Below are 6,210 nucleotides of genomic sequence, written 5' to 3'. Positions count from 1 at the left end.
CTATAACCTTCTGCCATGCGCATCTTACCCTTAGCGGCCGGAAGCCGTTGCTGCCCTCAACATACTCTCGCTTCTCTTCGTATCCACCCAAATGCGCTGACTAACTCTACAAATTTCAGACACGGAGGATGTAGCCTCTAGTAGAGGTAGAAGTACAAAGGTATATACGTGTTTATCAAACGGAACATAGGGCATCCCTAAGCGCTTCAACTCAAGTAGGCTTTTTGTCCATCCGTAATGGAATGAATTGCGTGCTGATTGTGCTTCAAAGCCATGCCAGCTCTACCATCCATTGCACTACGCATAAATTTACAGTCGTGAAATTATTTTACCACACATTTGATGATGGTGTGTCGCACGTCACGGATCTACATAGGTAGATATGCCTCCCTCAGGAAGGGAAGCACTCAGGGATGGGGGCTAAGGCTCCTTCTTTGCAGATCTAAGAGTCTTCTAATATCGACCATTACTGTCGTATAAGTGGGGAATTGTGAAAGAGTGTTGATGGAATGAGAAGGAAGAAACGAGAATACCCCGAGGTACCAAATATCAAAGATGGTTGGCACTTCAATACTACCAACCTTGAGGCCAATGAACTAATGTTTACTAAAATGTGAGATGACGAAAACAGTAGTTTCGCATATAATGCGCTATGTAAAGGAATAATAATTGTATTTATGCAAGATAATATGTTATATTATAAACGCGGTACAAAGTATATGCTCAATATGTCATCCGAATAAAATTGGTGAATTTAATCTAGAGTAGTATGCTTCGCATAATTAATTAGCTTATCTCAAATTGTGCCAACATAGCAATTACAAAATGACTAATTGTTGTATCTGTAACATTCGTGTATTCGAAGAAGTGTTGCCAAGAGTGAAATTAACAGCTAGGAAATCACTAATTTAAGTAGTTGATCAAGTAATGTGAGAAAAGTGTTGAAGTTACGACTTAGCACCTAACGTCACATTGTACCAATTAGTAGTTTTAGTAGGTTATTTTAAGACGCTTTATCAACATCTTTGGTTATTTAGCGTTTGAATGAGGTGAAGGTGATAATGCCGGTGAAATTAGTCCTGTATCCAGCACCGATAGTTACCCAGCATTTGCTCATATTGTGTTGAGGGAAAACCCCAGAAAAAACCTCAACCAGGTAACTTTCCCCGACCGGGAATCGAACCCTGGCCACCTAGTTTCGCGGCCAGACGCGCTGACCGTTACTCCACAGGTGTGGACTTATACCGATTATAACTGCAGATAATTTTGCTGCCGTAACGGTTTCAATTGGTGCACCATGGGAGGCGACCTATACAGCAACGCATGATGATTAATGGAATAATGGTGGAATTCCTGTAGCAGAAACAGTACCTCGCGAAAGTGCATCACCAAGCACAGACTTTGTACACCACAAATTCCGCTTATACCCTCTGGAATTCGAATCGGGTTACCAGCGTAGGGAACCGACACTCCAGGAATTCGGCTTCTGAACGTTGCTGACTAGATAAAAGACAAAAAACTATTTCTAATGTCCGGTTTTCCTGCAGATGCATCTAGTAAACTTAATCAAGGTGTCATGGAGCGCATTTATGCTGTTTTAAAATTGATAATGTACTATGTTTCTTCTTCTTGCTCCCTTTTCCTGTGTCTTCCGGGAACTTCTTCTGTTTGGAAAACCGTCTCTGGTTGTCTTCATGATTCTGTTTTCTATCCTGTGTGAGACATGAGCATTACATTCGTCTCTCCTTCTACTGGTCCACTCTGTTATTGGTTGTATGTACATTGTACTATGCCGCTCTGATTTCACAGATTTTTATTTTATCTTACCTTATTTTACCAACTATTTTCTGTAAGGTTGTCATTTCTATATTTTGCGTCATAACCAGTCTAATTACTGCTTTATATATTGTTGTTGTTTTTTGTGTATTTCCTTAAATACGTATTTTTCCAGATATGATTATTCAGACAGCCAGAAACTACTGCTTTGTTAGCTTGTTTTTTCCTTCTTCTTCTCCATAATAATTAAAACGCATTACTTGCTTGATGATTATATTTCCTAGTTGTAATTTACGCTTTACTAATTGTTACCGATTTAGTTTTTCTTGAGTTGATATTCAATGCGTAGTTTTTACATGACAATGAATGCTTGTGTTAAGAATTTTAAATTCCACTCTCTTGTCGAAGTACTGCTTACGGTGTTACAGTCTGAAACTCAAATTTCATATGATGATCATCGTAAAACTGACTTTTAATTACCTTGTTCCTGTAATTACATTTTAGTAATATTAAATTTAAATCTGTTATGTAATATGAGAAAATCATTCTCAAATATCAGAATTTATTTACAGATTATTAATTTATCTGGTACAATTCTAACTCGAATCATAGCATTCACATATTGCTATTCAGCCTGAGCAAGATGTAAATACCAGAGTTCTTTGGTCACGTGGTTAATACAACAGAAGGCTTCAACTATCGAGCTAAGAAACAAACTGCAACGGTCGAATGTTCACATGATATCCAGACCGGGAAGACACAGACAACAAAATTGACAAAATTAGCATACATACTTCTTTCTTAGATTACCTTTCTCAGACTAGTTGATTACACTGGTCGACAAGGTTTTTGTAACATGTATGAAAATAGGCATTATAAATCAATTCCCGTGTGCTATTAACGAATATGAGTGTGAAAATGTTCCATGACCCTTCATTCTTTTTAAATCATGAAAATATATTAAACACAGGGAAAATTATCTGTTGTTATCGGGGCCTGCAATTAAATTTTCTCTCAGTTTATCCGAGATTGCTAAAATCTGAAAGAAAAAAAAGTTTTAAATACACTGTAACACACTTAACCTATGTAGGTCATTAATGCTGAATTATAATGAATTATACATTGAAAGCTCTCTTTACAAAACAAGGGACAGCTTTACTCCCTGTGGACCGTATTATTAAGTAAACAGAACGGTAAACAGAAACCTCATTAGCATTCCAAACGAAGCAAAACAATAAATTCTTTTTTATTACTTTATTAAGTACGCTAAACATTTTCCCTTTTTGACTTGTACCAGAGAGGGCAGTTAATTATGCAGTTATAAATGAGTGGTCCACTCAAAGCACATTCGTCTCCGAGACATGGGCTGGATATTGGTGAGTACTGTAAGGTAGGGAGGGCGTGCCATCCACATGTATGATGGATACAAGAAGGATTCACAGAACAGAATGATCTGCTTGTCAATTGTATCGTCTGTATGATAAGTCATGAACATATAATTAAAAAATAGTTAAGCGAAAATGTTTTACCGATTGAAAATGGCGGCATAGACCTGTATAAAGACTCATAATTTTGTGTGCGAGTGTGTGTGTCCGTGAGTGCGTGTGTGTATGCACTAAAATTGGGTATACATCCGGTGACAGTGATGTTAAATGTTAGATATTATGTTTTATTTAACGACGCTCGCAACTGCAGAGGTTATATCAGCGTCGCCGGATGTGCCGGAATTTTGTCCCGCAGGAGTTCTTTTACATGCCAGTAAATCTACTGACATGAGCCTGTCGCATTTAAGCACAATTAAATGCCATCGACCTGGTCCGGGATCGAACCCGCAACCTTGGGCATAGAAGGCCAGCGCTATACCAACTCGCCAACCAGCTCGACCGGTGACAGTGATATACAGAGATATTATTACAACGTAAGGGGAGAAAACGGCGGGTTACTGGCAGCCAGCTCCCTGCGCGGTCTGCGATGCGCGGACTGTTAGAGGTGCGGTGTAGACCGTAGTAGATCCTCAGTCGCCATATGGCATTCTCTGTAGTCACAAGTGTGTTACAAAAGTCTTGCATTCTTCAAGTGTAGTTTTTAGTAGGTTATTTTACGACGCTTTATCAACATCTTTGGTTATTTAGCGTCTGAATGAGATGAAGGCGATAATGCTAGTGGAATGAGTCCGGGGTCCAGCACCGAAAGTTACCCAGCATTTGCTCATATTGGGTTGAGGGAAAACTCCGGAGAAACCTCAACCAGGTAACTTTCCCCGACCGGGAATCGAACCCGGGCCACCTGGTTTCGCGGCCAGACGCGCTAACCGTTACTCCACAGATGTGGATCACAATTTGTTCTATCCCTCTTATTGAATATGGGACTAACTAGTGATTTTGACCAAGCGTGTGGTGGTTCTTCTTTCCATATGACATTCAGAAAACTAACAAATCTTAGGAGAAACAACAGACAGGAATATTTAAATGGGTTTGTAGGTATAGTACCCTCTCAAGGAGCTTTACTGATCTTCAACTTCTTCAAAGTCAACAAAATTGCAGAACGACTTAATGAGTTTACGTATTGAGGTTAAAAACTATGCTTTTCTTATCTTAGAACTTTTAACTTCAAAACTAATAGTAGATTAACCCATGATCAATAAAATATGACGTGACGTGTTCATTAGGCGCATATGGATGATGATAATAATAATAATAATAATAATAATAATAATAATAATAATAATAATATGATTAATATGAATAATAAAATTATGCTTCAATAAAAATGAAAAGCATTACGTAAAAAAAAAAAAAAATCCTATGACTTGCTAACTCCATCTAGCCCCTATTTTGAGGTTTATCTTAAGAATAAGAACAGCCCATGAAATCCCATAAAGGCAAGGACCTCCTGTATCGTCATAGGGCTAGCTTCATTGCACTCAATTGGCGAGTCAATCCAATTGAGATATTTGCCTGCACTTTATGTCTCTGTTTAATTTCTTTCTTTCTTTCTTTCTTTCTTTCTTTCTTTCTTTCTTTCTTTCTTTCTTTCTTTCTTTCTTTCTTTCTTTCTTTCTTTCTTTCCGTCTGTGCATTCGGATTTCACATTACATCCAGTCTCCACTTTTTGTATACACTATACACAGCTATTCAAATGTGCCAAAGGAAGTTGCAAAGAAAATCCTCGGAATTTCCCTGAGGGAGAAAATATCGAACACAAGGCTAATCACACTATACGAAACTGTGGACGTTAGAAAACCAGAACTGGAGATAAAATGTAAATGGGGAGAACATGTGGTAAGGCATGACCAATCAAGATAGGCGAAAAACATGTTTACACAAGAGGCAGGAAAACAGGACAGGAAAGTGTTTAGAGATATGGAGAGAATAACCAATCAGTAGGCAAAGTAATGAAGCAGGTGTTGGTGTATAACAGTATAGTGCAGGGATGCAAAAGTGTGCTAAAATTGTGGCACACATCACAAGCCGGAACATGTGACTCGTCTCTTCCTTTCACCCCCACACGACATTGGATATGGTAGGGGGAGAGGAAATGTGTATTCAATGTTCTTGCGGACGTCACAGATACGTAATTCAAGGCCGGGGGATTGTGGACGGGGAACAAATTTTCTCCCCGTGCTTCCACCCCTCTCTTCCCCAGTTCTGCATTCCTGGTAAGGTGTTGGCCAGTGCATTACAGTAAAAATCACAAAATTATCCACAACCTGACTCAGTCGCTATATGAATATTTTGCTAAGTATCAAAATATTCAAATGACAATCACATCGAAGTGAAGGAGATACAAATTTGTCCCACACTCTAGTTAGTACATTAAGTGTTGACTATTATCTGCTAGAATAATTTTCTTCGAAACATGTACGGTACTCTGTCACTTTGCCATAAGATCAGATTGTCCTGCGTCTTATGCGAACTTAACCCTTAATTAGTGACCTTTTTGCGATTATGGACTACACTCACTACCACATTGTCAGCAACTTTCAGGTTTGTTAATCTCCTTGCATTTTTGTTCATTCTAAGTTTTTTGCTTCAGAAGTTTACTATATATCCTGTTTGTTTTAAAAGTGTCACTTCTGAGAGAGAAAAAGTAATAAAAATATTTATTAAAAATTAATAACTTAGAATTTAATAAGTAACATGTTTTTATTTTTCTTCACAAATATATTACGAAGTGTTTCTGTTGTCATTGGTTATTACGTTGCTTTCACAACAGATCACATACTTAATTTAATTGCTAGCTAATATGAGAAATATACTCGAATCATGTAGTCTAATGAATTTGATTACATTTTAAAATAAACAAAAATAATAATAAATCCGTTGGCGATAGTCCAGGGAAAACCAAGGCCTACCAGTCGACCTATATCTCACATCCACATGCCTCAGCAGATATTAACAATTATCCAGTCAGTACGGGGAGAAACGTATAGTT

General features: G+C 37.9%; 1 long non-coding RNA gene across 2 annotated transcripts in view; it reads right to left on the bottom strand.

Annotated features, from left to right (window-relative positions):
- Positions 1-6,210, bottom strand: part of LOC138699906 (uncharacterized) — a 210,872-nt gene that overhangs the window by 68,763 nt on the left and 135,899 nt on the right. The window lies entirely within an intron of this gene.

The sequence above is a fragment of the Periplaneta americana genome, chromosome 5 (genome assembly GCF_040183065.1).
Source record: "Periplaneta americana isolate PAMFEO1 chromosome 5, P.americana_PAMFEO1_priV1, whole genome shotgun sequence".
Classification (NCBI taxonomy): domain Eukaryota; kingdom Metazoa; phylum Arthropoda; class Insecta; order Blattodea; family Blattidae; genus Periplaneta; species Periplaneta americana.
This window is presented reverse-complemented; position numbering and strand designations above follow the sequence as displayed.